Consider the following 24,760-nt stretch of genomic DNA (forward strand, 5'->3'; position numbering starts at 1 on the left):
ATTCTCCATCGGCCACAGTGGAGCCTGCTCAGCGGAGACGTCGGTCCCAGTGCCTCACTGAGTCTGATTCAGTGCAAAGGGTTATTGCTGCCTCTCCAGGCTCTACTATTGTACCCTGCACTTATCTACGGCGAACAGGCTTTCCTGGGACTAAGTCCTGCTTTGCACATACTGAGCATGCCCAGGGTAAGATCTCTCACTGGAGATCAGGGGTCACAAGTTCAGCTTCTGCAGCCAAGTCCATTGGTCCTCTCAGGAAGGTCCTATAGGTGCTAGGACTAAGTCCTGCTCTGCACACACTGAGCATGCACTGGGGCAAGATCTCTCAGTGGAGATCTAGGGTCACATGCTCAGGTATGGCAATCTCTCATTGGTCCTCTTCTTTAAGGTCTTGTATGTGCTGCAGCTATTTAAGGCTCGCATGGCCGCACGGCCATGCGCTAGTATCTTCATATGTTACATGCTTTGCGCCACTGTGGTCATTTGTGTGAATGTGTTCAGGGACCGGGCTGAAATAAGCCCCTAGAATGCTGGCACCTCCGGCGAGGAGTTTGTGTGTGAGAGTGTTCAGGGACCCGGCTGAAATAAGCCCCTAGAATGCTGGCACCTCCGGTGAGGAGTGTTGTATGCATGAATGACCACTGACTGCTCTCGTCTGGGTAGTTAGCCTGTGTCTCTGTGAGAGTTAACAGGGCACAGAGCTTTGCTTTCTCGGCCACTCTGTGAAGCTAACAGTGCTGGTTAATACCACCATATTGCGCTGCCATCCACTTAGCAGCAGGATATTCCTGCACGGTGGATCCCGGGTTGCAAACGCACCAATCACCTCAATAAATATATTCAGTGCGTTCCGCAAACCCTAACAGGTTGTTGTGCAATTTGTCCTGAGTATGTTGATACCCAATATGTGGGGGAGGACCACTGTTTGGGCGCATGGCAGAGCTCGGAAGAGAATGAGCGTCGTTTTGGAATGCAGTCTTTGATAGAATGGTCTGCGGCATCATGTTGCGTTTACAGAGCCCCTGATGTGCCTAAACAGTAGAAACCCCCCACAAGTGACCCCATTTTGGAAACTAGACCCCCCATGAAGCTTATCTAGATGTGTGGTGAGCACTTTGAATGCCCAAGTGCTTCACAGAAGTTTATAACGGAGAGCCGTGAAAATAATCTTTTTTTCCACAAAAATGATTTTTTTAGCCCCAATTTTTTTAATTTTCTCAAGGGTAGCAGAAGAAACTGTACCCCAAAAGATGTATGCTTAAGCCCCATATGTGGGGGTAAATGTTGTGAATTCTGCTTTTGGGCTCCCTCCGGTGGTTGTAGGTGGTAATGCAGTTGCCCCTGAGTTGCAGTCCTGGTCAGGTGTATCTGCTGATTGCAGTTCTGACTGGGGTATTTAGGCGTGCAGGATTCGTTAGTCCTTGCCAGTTGTCAATTGTTGTTGGGAGGTGAAGGACCTCTTCCTGGTTCCTCCTGCCTTTCTGCCAAATCAGCAAAGATAAGTATCTGTTTTTTTTTTCCTGTGGCACACATGTTGTGTGCTTCACAATTCAGTGCTATTCTTTGTGTTTTCTTGTCCAGCTTAGATTGTGTCAGTATTTTCTCAGTCTTGTTGGATTCTCTGGAGTGGCAGATATACATTCCATGTCTTTAGTTAGATTGTGGAACTTTTTGTATTATCTGCTGTGGATATTTTTGGAAGGGTTTTAATACTGACCGCCTAGTAATCTGTCCTATCCTTTCCTATTTAGCTAGAGTGGCCTCTTTTGCTAAATCCTGTTTCCTACCTGCGTGTGTCTATTCTTCTCCTACTCACAGTCATTATTCGTGGGGGGCTGCCTATCCTTTGGGGGTCTGCTCTGAGGCAAGGTAGCATTCCTATTTCCATCTATAGGGGTATTTAGTCCTCCGGCTGTGTCGAGGTGTCTAGGGTATGTTAGACACACCCCACGGCTACTTCTAGTTGTGGTGTTAGTTCAGGATTTGCGGTCAGTACAGGTTCCACCGACTCCAGAGAAAGTTTCATGCGGCTCCAAGGTCACCAGATCATAACAGGTAAACAACTGTTTGGGTGCACGGCAGAGCTCAGAAGTGAGGGAGCACCATTTGACTTTTTCAACACAAAATTGGCTGGAATCAATGATGGAGTCATGTCGCGTTTGGAGACCTCCTGATGAACCTAAACAGTGAAAACCCCCAATTCCAACTCCAACCCTAACCCCAAAACACCACTAACCCAAATCCCAACCCTAACCATAATCCTAATCACAACCCTAGTCCCAACCCTAACCATAACCCCAACCACAAACCTAACTCTCATCGAAACACACCCATAACCCTAATCCCAAGCCTAACCCTAACACTAATCCCATCCCTAACCATAACCCTAATCCCAAGCCTAACCCTAATCCCAAACCTAAGGCTTCTTTCACACTTACCGGGTTTTTTGCAGCCCATTATTGCGGGCCTTTTTTGCGGGCTGTATTGCCGCAATTTTCACGGTCTGGCAAAATGGCAAATTGCGCTTTTTTTGCGGTCGCCGGTAAACGGTTAATTACCTGGGGGTAAAAACCGACCCGAATCATGTTCTCTTGGGTCTCCCCCCCAGAAAATCCTACTCTGGGGGGCGCTATACACTTTTTCCACAGCGCCGTTAATTAACGGCGCTGTGGTTAAATTACCCTTAACTACCTAAGTAGTAGTTAAAGGTAAGGTACCGCGTTTGTAGATCATTAATAAATCACTGTAATGTAGCATAACATGCTGCTATAACCAAGTTTTAAATGCATGTGAAACAGATTTCGTGTGTTATATGTGTTTAAAGAAGGAACTGGGGGCTGACATCTTGGTTTCACAGCAGTTCACAACACTAACAGTGTCATTTTACAGCACCCCATGGACATAGGAGATAATAGACCGGTGCTGACCCTATCTTTATCATTGGAGAGGCGTTAGCAGTGAGCTGGGCACGCCTCTGTGGGCTGCACAACTCACTGCTGTAGGTGTGACTAGCAGCCATTTTACTATAGCCCAGTGCTCTCTGCCCAGCTCCACTTACTCTCTATCACAGGAGCTCCATTCACTCCATTAAGCTGCATTCACAGATTGCAGAGAGAGGTGACACCTGACACCTCTCTCTGCCATACAATGTATCTCTCCCCTCCCTCCACAATGCCTGGCCATTCACTGCAGACCTGGAGCTCCTTCTTATCTTACTGAGGGATGAGTCACAGACAGCTCTGCACAGACAATGCTGCTCCACACACACCACATAAACTAACTGTGCTTCTGATGCACTAACTGCTGGTGATAGCAGATCACAGGGCAGTCACACACAAAATGGCTCTGCCCTGTGATGCTGCTCTTCATTCTGCCCCAGGGATATTAGACCACCCAAAAGGGGAGGGAAATGCTGATGTCAGCAGTTACTGCCCAGATTTTCCAGCTAACAGTAAAGCTGGTAAGTCTCACTATAGCTGCTTGAGGTCTAAAACGGAAAATGCTCCCCCTAGTGGTCAATATATATATTTGTAAGAAAATATATAATATTTTTCATATAGAAATGTTTGCAAACAGTGCAAACATTGCCTTAGTACATTTTATTTACTATTTTAAGCTTAATTTCACAAAAAACAAACTACAAGAAAACTGGTGGCACCTTCCCTTTAACTACTTAAAAGGCATATGGGCAGTCGTTAAGGGGTTAACCCTCAACAACCGGCCATTAACCCCTTCACGACCTATGACGCAGCGTATGCGTCATGGAATGATCGCGTCCCTGCAGATCGGGTGAAAGGGTTAACTCCGATTTTACCCGATCTGCAGAGACAGGGTGAGTGGTGCTTCAGCCCAGGGGGGGTGGCTTCACCCCCCCGTGGCTACGATCGCTCTGATTGGCTGTTGAAAGTGAAACTGCCAATCAGAGCGATTTGTAATATTTCACCTAAAAAACTGGTGAAATATTACAATCCAGCCATGGCCGATGCTGCAATATCATCGGCCATGGCTGGAAATACTCAAGTGCCCCCCCCCACACCCACCGATCGCCCCCCCAGTCCTCCGTTATGGGGTCCGGTCCCCTCCGTCCGCCTGCCGGCTCCCCCGTCCTCCTGTCCGCTCCCTCCTTGCTCAGATCCCCCCCCCCCTGTGCTCCGATCACCCCCCCTGTGCTCCGATCCACCCCCCCACCACCCCTTCATACTTACCGATCCTCCCGGTGTCCGGCCGTCTCCTCGCTGGGCGCCGCCATCTTGGAAAATGGCGGGCGCATGCTCAGTGCGCCCGCCGACTCTGCCAGTCGGCAGATTCCTTACAAGTACATTTTGATCGCTGTGGTAGGTTCTATCACAGCGATCAAAATAAAAAAAATAATAAATAACCCCCCCCCCTTTATCACCCCCATAGGGACAATAATAACATAAAGAAAATTTTTTTTTACTTTTTCCACTAGGGTTAGGGTTAGAACTAGGGTTAGAACTAGGGGTAGGGTTAGGGGTAGGGTTAAGGTTACGGGTAGGGTTATGGCATGTGCACACAGAGCGGATCGGCCGCGGATCCGCAGCGGATACGCAGCGGATCGGCCGCGGATCTGCAGCGGATCGGCCGCGGATCGGCGGCGGATCGGCCGCGGATCCGCAGCGGATCGGCCGCGGATCCGCAGCGGATCGGCCGCGGATCCGCAGCGGATTGGCCGCGGATCCGCAGTGGATTGGCCGCTGCGAATTCGAAGCAGTTTTCCATCAGGTTTACAGTACCATGTACACCTAAGGAAAACCAAATCCGCTGTGCCCATGGTGCGGAAAATTCCGTGCAGAAACGCTGCGTTGTATTTTCCGCAGCATGTCAATTCTTTGTGCGGATTCCGCAGCGTTTTACACCTGTTCCTCAATAGGAATCCGCAGGTGAAATCCGCACAAAAAAACACTGGAAATCTGCTGTAAATCCGCAGGTAAAACGCAGTGCCTTTTACCTGCAGATTTTTCAAAAATCGTGCGGAAAAATCTCACACGAATCCGCAACGTGGGCACATAGCCTTAGGGTTAGGGTTGGAATTAGAGTTAGGGTTGGAATTAGGGCTAGGGTTTGAAATAGGGTTAAGATTAGGCTTGTGGTTAGGGTTACGGATAGGGTTAGGGGTGTGTTGGGGTTACAGTTGTGGTTAGGGTTGGGATTAGGGTTACGGTTGGGATTAGGGTTAGGATTAGGGTTGGAATTAGGGTTACGGGTGTGTTGCGGTTAGGGTTGTGGTTAGGGGTGTGTTGGGGTTAGGGTTGTGATTAGGGTTATGGCTACAGTTGGGATTAGGATTAGGGGTGTGTTGGGGTTAGTGTTGAAGTTAGAATTGAGGGGTTTCCACTGTTTAGGCACATCAGGGGTCTCCAAACGCAACATGGCGCCACCATTGATTCCAGCCAATCTTGCGTTCAAAAAGTCAAATGGTGCTCCCGCCCTTCCAAGCCCCGACGTGCGCCCAAACAGTGGTTTACCCCCACATTTGGGGTACCAGCGTACTCAGGACAAACTGGGCAACAACTGTTGGGGTCCAATTTCTCCTGTTACCCTTGCAAAAATAAAAAATTACTTGCTAAAACATAATTTTTGAGGAAAGAACAATTATTTTTTATTTTAACGGCTCTGCGTTGTAAACTTCTGTGAAGCACTTGGGGATTGAAAGTGCTCACCACACATCTAGATTAGTTCCTTGGGGGGTCTAGTTTCCAAAATGGGGTCACTTGTGGGGGGTTTCTACTGTTTAGGCATATCAGGGGCTCTGCAAACGTAACATGATGCCCGCAGACCATTCCATCAAAGTCTGCATTCCAAAACGTCACTACTTCCCTTCCGAGCCCCGGCATGTGCCCAAACAGTGGTTTACCCCCACATATGGGGTATCAGCGTACTCAGGAGAAACTGGACAACAACTTTTGGGGTCCAATTTCTCCTGTTACTCTTGCAAAAATAAAAAATTCTGGGCTAAAAAAATATTTTTGAGGAAAGGAAACACGTTTATTATTTTCACGGCTCTGCGTTATAAACTTCTGTGAAGCACTTGGGGGTTCAAAGTGCTCACCACACATCTAGATAAGTTCCCTTGGGGGTCTAGTTTCCAAAATGGAGTCACTTGTGGGGAGTTCCTACTGTTTAGGCACATCAGGGGCTCTGCAAACGCAACCTGACGCCCGCAGAGCATTCCATCAAAGTCTGCATTTCAAAACGTCACTACTTCCCTTCCGAACCCAGGCGTGTGCCAAAACAATGGTTTACCCCCACATATGGGGTATCAGCATACTCAGGAGAAACTGGACAACAACTTTTGGGGTCCAATTTCTCCTGTTACCCTTGGGAAAATAAAAAATTGTGGGCTAAAAAATCATTTTTGAGAAAAGAAAAATTATTTTTTATTTTCATGGCTCTGCGTTATAAACTTCTGTGAAGCACTTGGGGGTTCAAAGTGCTCACCACACATCTAGATTAGTTCCTTTGGAGGTCTAGTTTCCAAAATGGGGTCACTTGTGCTGGAGCTCCAATGTTTAGGCACACATGGGCTCTCCAAACGCGACATGGTGTCCGCTAATGATTGGAGCTAATTTTCCATTCAAAAAGCCAAATGGCGTGCCTTCCCTTCCGAGCCCTGCCGTGGGCCCAAACAGTGGTTTACCCCCACATATGGGGTATCATCGTACTCAGGACAAACTGGACAACAACATTTGGGGTCCAATTTCTCCTATTATCCTTGGGAAAATAAAAAATTCTGGGCTAAAATAATTTTTGAGGAAAGAAAAATTATTTTTTTATTTTCACGGCTCTGCGTTATAAAAACTTCTGTGAAGCACCTGGGGGTTTAAAGTGCTCACTATGCCTCTAGATGAGTTCCTTGGGGGGTCTAGTTTCCAAAATGGGGTCACTTGTGGAGGAGCTCCAATGTTTAGGCACACAGGGGCTTTCCAAACGCGACATGGTGTCCGCTAACGATGGAGATAATTTTTCATTCAAAAAGTCAAATGGCGCTCCTTCCCTTCCGAGCCTTACCATGTGCCCAAACAGTGGTTTACCCCCACATGTGAGGTATTGGTGTACTCAGGAGAAATTGCCCAACAAAATTTAGGATCCATTTTATCCTGTTGCCCATGTGAAAATGAAAAAATTGAGGCTAAAATAATTTTTTTGTGAAAAAAAAGTACTTTTTCATTTTTACGGATCAATTTGTGAAGCACCTGGGGGTTTAAAGTGCTCACTATGCTTCTAGATAAGTTCCTTGGGGGGTCTAGTTTCCAAAATGGGGTCACTTGTGGGGGAGCTCCAATGTTTAGGCACACGGGGGCTCTCCAAACGTGACATGGTGTCCGCTAAAGATTGGAGCCAATTTTTCATTCAAAAAGTCAAATGGCGCTCCTTCCCTTCCGAGCCCTGCCGTGCGCCCAAACAGTGGTTTACCCCCACATATGAGGTATCAGCGTACTCAGGACAAATTGGACAACAACGTCCGTGGTCCAGTTTCTCCTTTTACTGCTGGGAAAATAAAAAAATTGTTGCTAAAAGATCATTTTTGTGACTAAAAAGTTAAATGTTCATTTTTTACTTCCATGTTGCTTCTGCTGCTGTGAAACACCTGAAGGGTTAATAAACTTCTTGAATGTGGTTTTGAGCACCTTGAGGGGTTTTTAGAATGGTGTCACTTTTGGGTATTTTCAGCCATATAGAACCCTCAAAATGACTTCAAATGTGAGGTGGTCCCTAAAAAAAATGGTTTTGTAAATTTTGTTGTAAAAATGAGAAATCACTGGTCAAATTTTAACCCTTATAACTTCCTAGCAAAAAAAAAAATTGTTTCCAAAATTGTGCTGATGTAAAGTAGACATGTGGGAAACGTTATTTATTAACTATTTTGTGTCACATAACTCTCTGGTTTAACAGAATAAAATTTCAAAATGTGAAAATTGCGAAATTTTCAAATTTTTTGCCAAATTTCCATTTTTTTCACAAATAAACTCAGAAATTATCGACCTAAATTTACCACTAACATGAAGCCCAATATGTCACGAAAAAACAATCTCAGAATCGCTAGGATCCGTTGAAGCGTTCCCGAGTTATTACCTCATACAGGGACACTGGTCAGAATTGCAAAAAACGGCAAGGTCATTAAGGCCAAAATAGGCTGGGTCATGAAGGGGTTAAAATGGCAAAGGGGAATAGCGCCATAGCGTTGATTCCCATGGTTGTTAGCTGCACATGACAGCTGACACCCTGCAGTATCGGACCTGGCTTGTTTTGCCACCAATCAGGACCGATTAACCCCTTTAATACTGCTGTCAATTGCAACAAGGATATTTAAAGTTGTTGCCAGCAGGTCACAAGACCCCCTTAGTAACTAACAGACCCCCGCGATCACAATCATGGGTCCCGATGATTAGCATGTACCCTGAGGTCATGTGATTACCCCAGGGTATAGTGGCCTGTGAGATTCAGCTATAGGCCGGGGTCACACTTGCATATGAAATGTGAGAAACTCGCATCAATACCCGGGACTGCCGCCAGCACTCAGGACCGGAGATTTCAGCTGCATAGAAATACATGCAGCAGCATGCTCCAGTCCCAAGTGCTGGCGGCAGTGCCGGGTATTGATGCAAGAGACTCACGCAACTTTCTCTCATTGCACACGCAAGTGTGACCCCAGCCATAAGCTGGGTCTCACAGGCTGTGTCAGTGAAACACTGACTGCTCTCATGCACTGCTGTACATGAGAAATGCAGCGTATGAGACCAGCAATCAAAGTAAAAATCATATGTCCCACAGTGGGACTAAGTAAAAAAAAGTGAAAAAAATTAAAATAAAACAAAGTAAAATAAACACAAAAAGCACACACGAATCACAAAAAAGTTTCACCACTCAAAATGCAGTGCTTCTGATAAAACAAAAATTGACAAAAAAAAGTACACAATTGATATTGCCACGTTCAGAACAATACAATCGATAAAACTGGCATATTATTTATTCTGTTTGGAAAACGCCGAAAAAAAATAATAAAAATAGTTGCTTTTTCATCATAGTGACACACAAAAAAGTGAATAAAAAGAGATCAAAAAGTCAGATGTAAAAAATAAATGGTAGAAATGAAAACGGTAAACCGTCCCGCAAGAAAGAAGCCCTACTATGGCTCATTGGGCAAAAAAAATAAAAAGTTACAGCTCTCAGAAAATGACTTATCAAAAGCAAATTCATTTCTGGAAAATATTGTTTTTAGTGTGTAAAAATAGCAAAAGCATAAAAAAAATGTAAATCTGATTTTTTTTTAAATTTATTTAAAGCACCCTTTAATTATAAAATGAAGCCCTGCAGCCAATCCTAACAGCCTGAAATATACTCATTGTCAGGATTCAGCTCTGCTAGCAGGTTCCAGCAGTCATCACATAGCAGTTTCACTCATATGCGATTTTCATACTTGGACTGTTTCAAAGAAGTGTGGCGCACTGTGAAATGCATTTTTTTGGCCCTAGCGAGGCTCTATACCTCAGTAACGTCACACACTGCCGAGCAGTGCTGGCCATTTTTTTCTTCTCTCCGTGTAATCAGGGATGCCACTTTGTTTTCAAAAAGTCAAACGGTGCTCATTCCCTTCCAAGCCCTGCCGTGCGCGCAAACAGTAGTTTTCCTCCACATATGAAGTATAGTCGTACTCAGAAGAAATTGCACAACAAATTTTGGGGTCCGTTTTCTACTGTTACCCATGAGAAAACAAAAAAATTGAGGCTAAAAGTACATTTTTGGGGTAAAATGTGATTTTTTTTTATTATTTTCACAGCTCTACGTTATAAACTTCTGTGACACCTGGGGGTTATAGGTGCTCACCACACATCAAGATACATTCCTTGTGGGGTCTAGTTTCCAAAATGTGGTCAATTGTGGGAGTTTCCACTGTTTAGGCACATCAGGGGCTCTCCAAACAAGACAAGACATGTTGTCCGCTCTCAATTCCAGCCATTTTTGCTTTTAAAAAGTCAAATGGTGCTCCTTCCCTTTCAAGTTTTGCCGCGTGAACAAATAGTATTATTTCCCCACATACTGTATAGGGTATCAGCATACTCCACAAAAATTTGACAACAAATTTTAGGGTCATTTTCTCCTGTTACCCTTTTGAAAATAAAAAAAATGGGGCTAAAAGTACATTTTTGTGGGTAACATGTAATTTTTTATTTTCACAGCTCTACGTTATCAACTTCTGTGAAACTCCTGGGGATTGAAGGTGCTCACAACACATCTAGATAAATTCCTTGAGGGGTCTCTTTTCCAAAATGGTGTTTCTTGTGGGGATTTCCACTGTTTAGGCACATCAGGGGCTCTCCAAACGCGACATGATGTCCAATCTTAATTCCAGCCATTTTTGTGATCAAAAAATCAAATGATGCTCCTTCCCTTCTAAAACCTGTTGTGCACCCAAACAGTGGACTTCTCCCACATGTGGGGTATCAGCATACTTAGAAGAAATTGCACAACAAATTTTAGTGTCCATTTTCTCATCTTACCTTTGTGAAAATAGCAAATTTTTAGCCAAATTAATTTTTTTGTGAAAAAAAAGTAACTGTTCATTTTTTCCTTCCTGCTTTAGTTCCTGTGAAGCACCTGAAGGGTTAACAAACTTCTTGAATGTGGTTTTGAGTAGAGATGAGCAAATATTTCAGCGTTCAGTTCAGATTACGATTGCCGAATTTGCAATATTCGCTGATTAATTAGACAAATATTTACAAAATATAACCAAACGCCATTCAGCTCAATGTGAAGCAAAAACAAAGTCATGCACAACACCTTATAACGGCCCCAAATGCTGCCAAAACACATCAAATCAGGGGCAGACACCAGGAAAGTGGCCTCAATTTATCCACAGTATTAATTGTAGCATGGCACTGCAGCAATCAGCCAGGCATGAGGTATAGGGGTGTGGGACAGCATTTACAGCTTTCAATTGAACGTAACAGTAAGGCCGGGTTCACATTGCGTTAACAGCAGCCCATTCAACACATGCGTTAACGGGCTGCTGTTAACGCAAGTGCCGATATGTCAGCGCGCTAGCGCAAATAGAGCTAGCAGATGCTCTATCTGCGCTAGCAGTGATGGACCCGGAAACGCTGCAGCCCGCGTCCAGGGTCCGTCACTCAATGACGGCACATCGATGTGTCTGCCATAGGACTTAATGGCGGCGTTAATGGACTGCGTTACACCGCGTTATGCCGCGGTGTAACGTAGTCCGTCTAACGGACGCTAAAGACGCAATGTGAACCCAAGCTAAGACGAGGTAGGAGGGATCGGTGTAGGTCTCCTGTGCTAGGAGTACTGACACCATATGCATCACCTCTACCTGCTTTCATGCTGAGCCACACAGGTGGCACAAATATCAGTTTTGTAGACTACCATTGTCAGAAAAATTTAAGGATAGTAAGATAGGTAGTTGAGTGGAGGCCTGCTGGTTTCAGAGGCCTACTGCTACAGGCAACACGCATGAAGGAGACCCAACCAGGAGTTTACACATTTATAAAAATTAGTGGCAGACATCAATAAAGTGCATCAATTGCAATAAAGTAGAATTAGTATAGCGGGGACCGACACCTCTTTCACTACAGCTAACCTAGCAGATGGAGACTAATGGGTAAGTTGGTGGAAACACTGTTCTGTATCACTCTGAAAGACTGGAAGGGGCTTAACTAAGTAGCCTACCAAACACCTACTCAGACAAGTGCCAGCATATTGTAGCAGTAGTTTGGAGGCACAGGGGAGAAATGATATGGGGCGATTAGGAGACACAGAGGATTGGTCAAGGGTGGGCTTTTTGAGAATGGATGCGAGGTATGTTTCAATCAGGATGGAAGACACCAGTTATTAGTGACAGGCTGAAGAGGTGGGTTATGCTTGTGATGAAGTCTGTGGTAAAGTTTGGAATGAGGTGGGACGTTATTGAGACAAATTCATAGGTGAGGCAAAGTATTCAGCTGAAATGAGAGGAGAGGGAGGGAGAACTGATGAACGCAGTAAAGAATTGAAAGTACTGAATAGCTGTTTAGGGTTGGGAGACTGGTATGATATGAAGGATTAAAAGTCGGTTTGTTTTACTGCAGTCAGAATTTGTGCATAATTTTTACAACTTCTGTTACTGGATGAGCAACTCCACTCCCTTTCTTTGGCAGCCATACAGCGGTACGCTTTGTAGTTTAGGGCCACAGAGAACATATGTTCCAGTAGATGGCAAGCACTGCATCAAGTCGCCTCTGCTCCTCTTCCTCCGCCTTAACATCATACAAAGTACAGATGGAATTATTAAAAAAAATTCCCATAGGAAAATGCTGGCGGCAGAGGTCACAGTTCATTGGACAACCAAGGAGTACAGGCAAGAGAGACAACTCCAATCCAGCAGAGGCAGGGGAACACTGTTAAAGTTCTGGGAGATTTTTCTCAGACCCTCCCATCGCACAGGCCCTGAGGCGCAGGGTAATCTCACAAGAAGTGCAAAGTTTGGGAAGATGCTGAGGGAGTACCTTTCTGACTGTACCGACGTCCTCTGTGATTTCTCTGTGCCCTATAATTATTGGATATCCAAGCTGGACACGTGTCATGAACTGGCTCTCTATGCCTTAGAGGTCCTGGCCTGCCCTGCTGCTAGGCATCCGCCTGTCAACTGAAAAGGCTGATAAAAATGAACAAGGGGTGGATTGGGACAGACTTTTCAACACCACCGAATGATAGCAGCATAAAATAAACTCAAATCCAGTCTCTTTTTTTAAAGGTCTATTCCCATGAACCTCTTCACACCCACACATGGGTATACGCTTCCTGATTTTGGCTATTTGCTGTTGTCCTCCTCCTCATCCTCCACCACCACATCACCAGGGTGACCGTGGTCCGTGATGCAACACCCACAACATTTTTTTAAAGGGTGTTTATGATGTCCTAAAAAACAATTTGTTAGACAGTATGTTCATGTATACCCCCCAGGGTTAAATGTTTGTCAGCCCATACACTTATTGCATGGGCATTACAAGCATAGGAGACTCGCTCCTTTCTAATGGGAACATTTTTTATGAGGTTCTCCTCCATATCTCTTCCAAGGGTCATTGGAGTGCCTCCAAATTTTTGGCAGCTGTTGCATTCACTGCATAGGCAAACAGTATGGGAGAAATGGGAACATTTCTTCACGAGGCCCTCCTGTACGTCTCTTCAAAGGGGTATTGGGGTGCATCCAAATTTTGGGCAGCCCTGCCACTCACTACATAAGCAATAACAGTATAGGAGACCTACTATTTAATAATGGGAGCAACAAAGCATAGCCGGCTGATGGCTCTATAAGAATATCGAGGGCCGACTGCTGGCCCTTTAGGAATAGTAAAGGTCCCCTCAGGGCCCTATAAAAATAGGATTTGTGACTTCAGAGTCCCTTCTTCATAAATGAAACAGGATGTGTCTCATGATGTGTCAAACACCGCATCGCCAGATAAGTTTGTAAAATGTTAAAATTACATTTCCCAGTAAATGCATTTGTCTTGGTTGAAAGCAATGTTATAGTTCAAAAAAGGATCAAAAATGCTACGTGTGAACATAGCCCAAGGTGTGGAGGAGCATTTTTGTTTTTGGCTATTTATTTTGCCTTATATACAAGTCATTACCCTGGAAAGGAGGTTCCTTAACATATTTCCCAGGAAAATTCATTTTGGTTTCATTTTTGTATGTTTTATTGTGAGTCTGTAAAAGTGGCATAAGAGCTTGGAAGGGAAGGAGCGCCGTTTGGAATGCAGACTGAGATGGAATGGTCTGCAGGCGTCACAATGCTTTTGCAGAGCCCCTGATGTACCTAAACAGTAGAAATCCCCCAAAAGTGACCCCATATTGGAAACTAGACCCACAAGGAACTTATCTAGATGTGTTGTGAAAGCTTTGAACCTCCAAGTGTTTCACTACAGTTTATAACACAGAGCCGTGAAAATAAAAAAAAAATTCCCCCCAAAATGATTTTTTAGCCCCCCAAATTTTTCTTTTCCCAAGGGTAACCAGAGAAATTGCACCCCAAAAGTTGTTGCCCAATTTGTCCTGAGTACACTGATACCCCATATGTTGGGGTAAACCCCTGTTTTGGCGCACAGGAGAGCTCGGAAGGGAAGGAGCACAGTTTTACTGTTTCAACGCAGAATTGTCTGGAATTGAGATTGGACGCCATGTCACGTTTGGAGAGCCCCTGATGTGCCTAAACAGTGGAAACCCCCCAATTCTAACCGAAACCCTAACCCAAACACACCCCTAACCCTAATCCCAACCATAACCCTAACCACACCCCTAACCCAAACATGCCCCTAACCCTAATCCCAACCACATCCCTAACCCCAACACACCCCTAACCCCAACCACACCCCTAACTCTAATCCCAGCCCTAACTTCTCTCCTAACCCTGACCTAATCCCAGCCCTAATTCCAACCGTAAATGTAATCCAAACCCTAACTTTATCCCCAACCCTAACCCTAATTTTAGCCCCAACCCTAACTGTAGCCCCAACCCTAACCCTAACTTTAGCTCCACCCTAACCCTAACTGTAGCCCGAACCCTAACCGTATCCCCAACCCTAACTGTAGCCCTAACTGTAGCCCTAACCGTAACCATAGCCTCAACCCTAACTGTAGCCCCAACCCTAACCCTAACTTTAGCTCCACCCTAACCCTAAATTTAGCCCCAATCCTATCCCTAACTGTAGCCCCAACTCTAACCCTAACTGTAGCCCCAACCCTAACTGTAGCCCTAACTGTAGCCCTAACCCTAATCGTAACCCCAACCCTAACCCTAGCCCTAACCCTAACGGGAAAAAGGAAATAAATACATTTTTTTAATTTTATTATTTTTCCCTAACTAAGGAGGTGATGAAGGGGGGTTTGATTTACTTTTATAGTGGGTTTTTTAGCGGATTTTTATGATTGGCAGCTGTCACACACTAAAAGATGCTTTTTATTGCAAAAAATAGTTTTTGCATCTCCACATTTTGAGAGCTATAATTTTTCCGTATTTTGGTCCACAGAGTCATGTAAGGTCTTGTTTTTTGCAGGACGAGTTGACATTTTTATTGGTACCATTTTCGGGAATGTGACATTTTTTGATCGCATTTTCTTCCGATTTTTGTGAGGCAGAATGAACAAAAACCAGCAATTTGTGAATTTCTTTTGGGGGGCGTTTATACCGTTACACGTTTGATAAAATTGATAAAGCAGTTTTATTCTTTGGGTCAGTACGATTACAGCGATACCTCATTTATATCATTTTTTATGTTTTGGCGCTTTTATACGATAAAATCTATTTTATATACAAAATAATGATTTTTGCATCGCTTTATTCTGAGGACTATAACTTTTTTATTTTTTCATTGATGATGCTGTATTGCGGCTCGTTTTTTGCGGGACAAGATGATGTTTTCAGCGGTATCATGGTTATTTATATCCGTCATTTTGATCGCGTGTTATTCCACTTTTTGTTTGGCAGTATGATAATAAAGCGTTTTTTGCCTCTTTTTTTTTTTACAGTGATCACTGAAGGTGTTAACTAGTGGGACAGTTTTATAGGTCGGGTCGTTATGAATGCAGCGATACTAAATATGTGTACTTTTATTGTTTTTTTACTTGAACAAAGAAATGTATTTATTGGAACAATATTTATTTATTTTTTCTTTTTAAACGTGTAAATATTTTTTTTTACTTTGTAACATTGCCCCAGGGGGAAGACATCATGTTACATTGACAGATCGCTGATCTGACACTTTGCAGTGCACTGTGCAAGATCAGTGATCACACAGGCACTGAAGGAGGCTTGCCGGCACCTGCTCTGAGTAGGCGCTTACAAGCCACCTCCCTGCAAGACCCGGAAGGCCCCCCGTGGCCATTTTGGATCCGGGGCCTGCAGGGAGGAGGAGGATGGAGACCCTCGGAGCAACGCGATCACATCGCGTTGCTCCGTGGGTCTCAGGGAAGCACACAGGGAGCCCCCTCCCTGCGCGATGCTTCCCTGTGCTGCCGGAGCACTGCGATCATCTTTGATAGCAGTGTGCAAGCGGTTAATGTGCCGGGAGCGGTCAGTGACCACTCCTGGCACATAGTGCCGGATGTCAGCTGTAATAATCATCTGATACGCGGATGCGATTGGCCGCGCTCCCCCCATGAGTGCGGCCGATTGCCTACGACGTACTATTCCGTCCATGGGAAGTAGGGCCCACCCCACATGGACGGAATAGTACGTCTAATAACAGAAAGGGGTTAAATATCAATTTACGATTTACAATCCTTTTTTTACCCACTGCAGTCTCGGCCTCCAGTGTTAGATCGTTTTCAGGATCTTATAGAGAAGGATTTAGTGGAATTGAAAAAACAGACCTTGGGAACTACAAAGCAGAATTCTATTTTAATGTGTGCTGAAAAAGATGCACTTAAGGAAATCATTAACAACTATTATCTCACAGTACGGCAGGTCAACAAAGGCTGCCCTATTATTTTGTTGGACTCTGGACTATACAGAAAACTTAACCTTATTGGTTTGGAAAATGTTGAGGTTTATAAAGAATTATTTACAGATCCCACTAATCAATATAGCTCTATCCTTCAAGATCTTGTATAGGAGGGGTTGCACATAGGTGCCATAAATAAAACAATGGCAGAATATCTCTACAATGAACATCCAGTCACACCAATCTACCACTCACTCCCAAAAATCCATAAAAAACTTTTTTTTCCACCTTTAAGACTCATAGACATAGTAGCAGGAATAGGATCATTGGGTGAAAGGATAGGGGCCTGGGTGGATCATTACCTTTAACCCCTAGTTCAGGAAATGCCCAGTTATATCAAGGGCTCTAAATATGTTACTATTTTTGATAAATTCTTCTGGCCTAATTACTATGCCTGACTCTCCTGTGATGTAGTGAGGCTTTAACCATCTATTCCCTATTCTATTGCTTTGTCTAGCTTGTCATACCACTTTGACACCTTCAGTAATTACGATATTGAAATTAAAGAGTTCTTGATCTCTGCAGTTCATTTTCTTCTCAACCATAACTATTTTAGCTTTGTTAACAGATACTTCTTTCAAAAGCCTGGAGTCGGCATGGTTGCCAAATTCTCACCATCTCTAGTCAACATCATTATGTTGAGATGGGAAGAGCTTTTTTTGTACAATGACAATATTATTTACAGCACACATTACTTGGTATGATCGCTTCATTGATGACCTCCTCCTGGTGTGTGGGGGGAGGGCATGGGAGGAGGCCATCGCATTTACCGACTATATCAATATAAATAATTTCAATTTAAAGTACACTTATGTTAGGGCTAGCGGAACGCACCAAATAATTAGAGAAAAGGAATAAGGTACTTTCGCAGCCCGGGGTCCACCGTGCAGAGATGGAACCTGCTGCTAAGCAATGACGGACTATATGGCGGTACAATGTGGATACACACACGGGTTAGCTTCACCCTGTGTGAAAGAAGCGAACCCTGCTGGGTCACAGGGCCACAGTACCGCACGTAACGGAAATAATAATATAGTAGCACGAGAGTGCATGTGGTGCCGCGCTGATGGACGCCACTAACCACCCAGACTTGGGTTTGGAAAGCGCAGTGATAGCGCACAGCGCCGCACTGGCGGTCACAGCAATAGACGCTGTTTGTGTACTAGGTTGGTAAAGTCGGGCGCTAGATTACAATCATCCTCCTTACGCGGGCATTCAAACACAAGGGAGGGGATGATTAAAGAGTGACTTTCACTCACAACACACACACATAAACAAGTGTATACTAGCGCATGGCCGTGCAAACCTTTTATAGCTGCAGCAAGTTCAGGACCTTCCTAAAAGGACCAATGAGAATTGCTACAGTAATTGAGCAACTTTAGGACTTTCCTGGAGGACCAATAGGAGCTAATGCAGTACCTGAGCATGTGACCCCAGACCTCCACTGAGAGGTCTTCCTTTGGGCATGCTCAGAAGGGGAAAAGCAGGATTTAGTCCCAGAAACGTCTGCTCGCCGCTGATCAGTACAGGCTACAATGGCAGAGCCTGGAAAGGCAGCAGTAACCCTTCTCCGCTGAGCAGGCTCCACTGCGGCTGATGCAGAATGAGAGACCGCAGCAGACAAGGCTCGAGATTCCCCCTGTGCAGCGGCGGGAACTCGACTCCTAACAACTTACTCCTACCAAAAGTACAACATTAACTTTTCGGAACTACAACTTTCCAGTGATGCAATTAATCATGGGGTAACAATCATACCCTATAGAAAGCCTACGGCCACCAACTCTATTTTGATACCTTAATCTTGCCACCCTCCCCACATCGTTAATAACATCCCCTATTGTGAATTAATCAGAACCAAATAAATCCATGGCCACTTTCACAACTAATTACAGTCCACAATATATCAACATAGTTACTATCATAAAAAAATATGTAACCATGCTGAACCAAGATGACTAGCTAAGAGAGATATGGAAAAACAATATACACTTTGCAGCTAAGAGAGCACTCACCTTGGGCTCAATCTTATCTCCCAGCCTTTTTGATAGCAATCCAAATAAATCACATAATCATAGAACCTGGCTTAACACCAAAGGTTTTTTCAAATGCGGAGCGAATCGCTGCAAAGCGTGTGATCATGCACAAAAAGAGGATCATTTTTATTCTACTCATAATTCCTCCAATTTCCCGATACGGGAGTATGTCAATTTCAATACTACAAATGTAGTATATTTAATAGGGTGTGATGAATGCAAAGTACAATATACAGGCTGTACGTCAAGTCCATTAAAAGTCCGCATTAGATGCCATCTTTCGGGTGTGGCTAATCCCATGGCAATATCGGCATCTGCTGCATCTAAACATTTTCCTAATATCCTTAAGGGCAACCTAACTAACTTTAAATTTTCTGAAATAGAGAAAGTATACAAACCATTTAGAGGTGGAAATTATAAACACAAGTTGTTAAATAGAGAATCCTACTTGATGTTTATGATAGACATACGAATTCCATATGGTTTAAACGCAAGGCATGACTTTAATCACCCAATATTGAATTCATCTTTAAACACCACTCTCCCTAACTTTTTATATATACTGTCTAAATGCAGGATATAATTTTATCAGCCATTATTATATTTATTCATAGGTACACAGCTATCATTTTCTGTCACACCTGTTTTTAATTACATTTCTATTGTATTTAGCATATATACTACGGTAATTACTTTTATGATGCAAGCAATCATGTTACCAGGTCAGATCATGACTAAGACGCAAGTTGAAACAAGTTGATCTTTCCTTGCAGTGTGAGTGCTAGACACGATATGTAGAGCTCATTTTATCTACTTGGGATATAAGTTACATTTCATCACCCTCCGTCCATTGCTGGATCCCTTTTTTTTCCTGATCCTTCTGCTGTGGTTGCCACACCTTGATCCTTGCGAGGCATTGGTTTGCACAGGGGAACATACCCACCCACACTAGTAAGCTGACTTTCCTTCATTTCTTACCAACATATGATATACAGTTGTGTGATGTGCAGAGTCCCTGTTTTTGATGCTGGCCCTCATTTTTACAGGCAGATAGGTGAATGATTCAGCCATCGTTTGCCTCTAACGGTTGATGCTCTGCTCTCAGCTGTTAATCTGTTAAATGCCTCTTTCAATCTCTGGCAATGGCATTTAATGCACACCAGAAGGGCATGCGTAATTTTATGCTATCATTGTTGCGCCTGTTTCTTGATCGTGGTGCGCCGATGAATTGCCAGAACAGCCAAGGGTCTGCTGCTGCCTGACATTATGGTACATCTGTAAATGCCAGCCTGTAGCTGTCATTCTTAGGAGACCGTGATTTTCGATATACATAACAGTGCTGTTGCGCTTCTGTGTAAAGCAGAAGTGATCAGACGACCTCATGTTCAAGTTCCCCAAATGGACTAAAACACAGTAAAATATTAAAAAAATAAAAAAAATGAAAATTTAATTAATCCTTTTGACTATTATTAATAAAGTGTTAAAAAAACCAAAATGCATATCTAGTATCTCTGCATTTGTAAAAGTCCGATTTATCAATATATAAAATAAATGAATCCAATCAGTAAAAAGGTATAATGAGAAAATAAATCAAAACACTAGAATTTTATTTATTTTGGTCATTGTAACATTGCAATAAAATGCAATAAGAGGCAATCAAAATATTGTATCTACTGCACAACAGTATCAGTAAAAATGACAGCTTAGTGCATAAAAAATAAGTCCTAACAGCCCAGTAGTCACAAAATTGAAAACGTTATTGGTGTTGGAAAATGGTGACAGAAAATTTTACTTTGCAAATTTCAAAAAAATTTTCATCACTAAAATGAAAAACTATGGATGTTTGGCATCTGCCTAATCACACAGTCCTGGAAAATTATATTATTGCGTCCGTTTTATCGTTTAGTGAACATGGTAAATACAAAACCCCAAAAAATTGTGGAGTTGCACTTTTTTTGTAATTTCAATGCCCTTGGAATTTTTTCCTACTTTCCTGTGCATCACATGATAACATGAATGGTGACATTCAAAAGAACAATTCCTCCTGCAAGAAATCAAGCCTTCTCACAGCTATGTGGAACAATGCAAAGTTATGGCTCTTGAACAAAGGGGAGGAAAAAATGAAAAAGGCAGCGATAAGCTTTTACATATATGGAGCAAGTTGGAACCAGGTGTGTGGAGCAGGCTCAGGGGCATTGCAAGCAGATGATGGCTGTGTAACATATCCATCATCTGCTTTTAACATCATTGTGTTGAGCTAAGCTAAGTCCGCTGATGTTAAAGAGAACCTGTCACTGTGAAAATGGCGCCCAATATGCAGGTACCATGTTATAGAGCAGGGGGAGCGAAGTAGGTTAATATATACTTTTGTGAGAAAAGATTTGATATAATCCGTGTATTTATCATCTAATCAATTTCTCTTTCTCTTCTGGGATTTTTGGTCCAGTGGGCAGTCCTATCATTGACTTACAACTTTCCTTGTATAAGTGTGCATACAGAGATAGCTGTCATTCACTGATAGGACCGCCCACTGGACCAAAAATCCCAGAAAGAACAGAGGTTTATGTTATATATAACAGAGATTATACTGAATATTTTCTCACAAAACTGTATGTCAATCTACTCAGCACCCCCTGTTCTATAACATAGGACCTGCATGCAGATTTTAGGAAGAGGAGCCAGCTCAGCTGATGCGGTTCAGTGTGGAGGAACATGGAAGTCCTCCTGACCAGACATAGGAAACATTCAAAGCAAAAAGGGTTGTATCCAGCTCCAGTTAAAAACAGTTAATTTATTGAAAAAATTAAAAATGACACATACATCAAAGAGGGTGAAGGGGTAGATGGACATTGTAACAGGTTTCAGAAGTGACTCTGGTGTCCTTTGTCAGTGCTGTTAAGTTCAAATATGAGCAAACACTATAGCAACTTAAATTAAAGCAGCTGATCAGCCAAGTCATATCGTCTGCTTACATTTTGCATAAATACCATAGGTATGCAAACAACCAAAATGTACAAAAACCAAATTGAAGTGAAGATTCAAATGAACATAGAAAAACATCAGAATTGTATATCAAAACCAAAACAGAAAAAAATGTCCTGTCAAGATTAATAATGAAACATAGTATCCCTGCGTTAATTCAAACTATAAGGGACGTGGGTACCTAAATTATAATTCCAAAAGGCTTGCCTGTGCAGACGTCTCCAATGGTTTCCTCCCCCCACCCAATTATGTATATATTTTTAGTTGTTATCTTAATTACAAGATTTGTTATGATTATGAAATGTCTAGATGTTCACTGCATATAAACAGGTCCTACATATATTGCCACCACTCCTATAGGAAGCCTTTGCATGAAAGCCATGTTTCTAAATTAGTCTGAGAGCAAAATAAGTTAGGGAAAACGATGTTCCCTATTGTAATTTCTTTCTTTGCTACTATGGAACAGCCTGGTTCTAAAATAAAATACAGAATGGGATCCTGATAAAGAATTGGCAATAATTTATACATGATATTTTTTATATGATTACATTGAAGGCTTTATTATATTGATAAGACAGGTTTAATTATCCCATCCGTAGTCTTGTTTTGTTCCCTTCATGGAATCCTGTCTATTTTTAGACTGAATAATATTGCCCACCGTGTCTAGGGACCAGTGGGGGGTAACTCCTTTTTCACAATCTACTACGAGATTCACTGATGTCCCATCTAGAATATCTGAATTTCTTTTTAGTCTACTTAATTCCCCCTCCAGGATGGATCAAATTGTATGCTCAGGATGGTTGCTACAAGTGCAGCGCCCCAGGGTCCTGGTCGTTGCAGTAATATCATTCTCCTCTAGGGGGGAGTGATGTTACGTTTGGAGGCAAAGAAGGACAACCGAATCCAGGTATCACAAACATGCAGCACATTTCGGACTCCATGCCACCAGGGGGAGCTATGCTCCTATTAATTAGGGCACTCTTCACACTTAGGTAAAACTGGTTGCCTGGGGAGAAAGTTAGGCAATTGCTGGCTGAGCTTCCCTCAGGTAGTTGGTCCCTGACAGGGGTGGGAGCCTGTCAGAGGCCGAGACAGAAGGACACGGAGCTGTGTTATGAACTGGTGGCCTAGGAGCAGCAAGAGACGTACTCTGGAGAAGGTGGTACCTGTACTGACCGCAGGCCCTGAACTTAACACCGCAACTAGAAGTAGCCGTGGAATGTACCTATCACTCCCTAGACATCTCGACACAGCCGGAGTACTAATTACCCCTAGAGATAGAAAAGGGAAAACTATCTTGCCTCAGACAAAATCCCCAAGGATAGACAGCCCCCCACAAATATTGACTGTGAGGAGAGAGGGAAATAACATACGCAGACTGAAATCAGAATTTAGCAAAGGAGGCCACTTCTAGCTAAATAGAAAGGATAGGACAGAGCACTATGCGGTCAGTATTAAAACACTAGAAAATATCCACCACAGAAAATACAAAATCTCCACATCTAACTAAAGGCATGGAGGGTATATCTGCATCTCCAGAGATACCAGCTTGGCTAAACAAATCCTTATACAGACCAAGCTGGACAAGACAAAACATGGAAAATAACTAGAACGATCTGGCCCACAGCATGTGGACTGCAGAAAACAAAGCCAGCACTTATCTTTGTTGAAATGAACAGCAAGCAAGAGAGACCAGGCAGGGAAGTGAATCCTCCAGGAAACAATGGACAACTGGCACTAACTAAAGGGTCAAGCAAGACTAAATAGCCCAGTCAGAATTGCAATAAGTGGACACACCTGATGAATGCTACGATCCCAAGATAGCAGCACTACCTCTTATAACCACCGGAGGGAGCCCAAGAGCAGAATTCACAACAGTACCCCCCCCCCTTGAGGAGGGGTCACCGAACCCTCACCAGAGCCGCCAGGCCGATCAGGACGAGCCAAATGAAAGGCACAAACCAAATCGTCAGTATGAACATCGGACGCAACAACCCAAGGAATTATCCTCCTGGCCATAACCCCTCCATTTGACAAGATACTGAAGCTTCCGCCTCGAAAAACGAGAATCCAAAATCTTCTCAACCACATACTCCAACTCCCCATCAACCAAAACGGGGCAGGAGGATCAACAGAGGGAACAACAGGCACCACATATTTCCGCAACAAAGATCTATGAAAAACATTATGGATGGAAAAAGAGGCCGGAAGGGCCAAACAAAAAGACACCGGATTGATAATCTCAGAAATCCTATAAGGACCAATAAACCGAGGCTTAAACTTAGGGGAAGAAACCTTCATAGGAACATGACGGGAAGACAACCAAACCAAATCCCCAACCCGAAGCCGGGAACCAACACACCGACGACGGTTAGCAAAACGCTGAGCCTACTCCTAAGACAACACCAAATTGTCCACAACATGAGCCCAAATCTGCTGCAACCTGTCAACCACAGAGTCCACCCCAGGACAATCAGAAGGCTCTACCTGCCCTGAAGAAAAATGAGGATGAAAACCAGAATTACAAAAGAAGGGTGAAACCAAGGTAGCAGAACTAGCCCGATTATTAAGGGCAAACTCGGCCAATGGCAAGAAAGCCACCCAATCATCCTGATCAGCAGACACAAAGCATCTCAAATAAGTTTCCAAAGTCTGATTAGTTCGCTCGGTTTGGCCGTTTGTCTGAGGATGAAATGCGGAAGAAAAAGAGAAATCAATGCCCAGCCTAGCACAAAAGGCTCGCCAAAACCTAGAAACAAACTGAGAACCTCTGTCGGACACAATATTCTCCGGAATGCCATGCAAATGAACCACATGCTGAAAAAACAACGGAACCAAATCAGAAGAGGAAGGCAATTTAGGCAAAGGTACCAAATGAACGATCTTAGAAAACCGGTCACAAACCACCCAGATAACCGACATCCTCTGGGAAACTGGAAGATCTGAAATAAAATCCATAGAAATATGCGTCCAAGGCCTCTCAGGGACCGGCAAAGGCAAAAGCAACCCACTAGCGCGGGAACAGCAAGGCTTGGCCCGCGCACAAGTCCCACAGGACTGCACAAAAGAACGCACATCCCGTGACAAAGAAGGCCACCAAAAGGACCTACCAACCAAATCTCTGGTACCAAAAATCCCAGGATGGCCAGCCAACACAGAACAATGAACCTCAGAAATCACTTTACTAGTCCATCTGTCAGGAACAAACAGTTTCCCCACTGGACAGCGATC

General features: G+C 43.6%; 1 protein-coding gene across 1 annotated transcript in view; it reads right to left on the bottom strand.

Moving 5' to 3' along the window:
• Positions 1 to 24,760, bottom strand: part of LOC143765632 (NXPE family member 1-like) — a 302,041-nt gene that overhangs the window by 210,098 nt on the left and 67,183 nt on the right. The window lies entirely within an intron of this gene.

Source organism: Ranitomeya variabilis, chromosome 4 (assembly GCF_051348905.1).
Source record: "Ranitomeya variabilis isolate aRanVar5 chromosome 4, aRanVar5.hap1, whole genome shotgun sequence".
NCBI lineage: Eukaryota > Metazoa > Chordata > Amphibia > Anura > Dendrobatidae > Ranitomeya > Ranitomeya variabilis.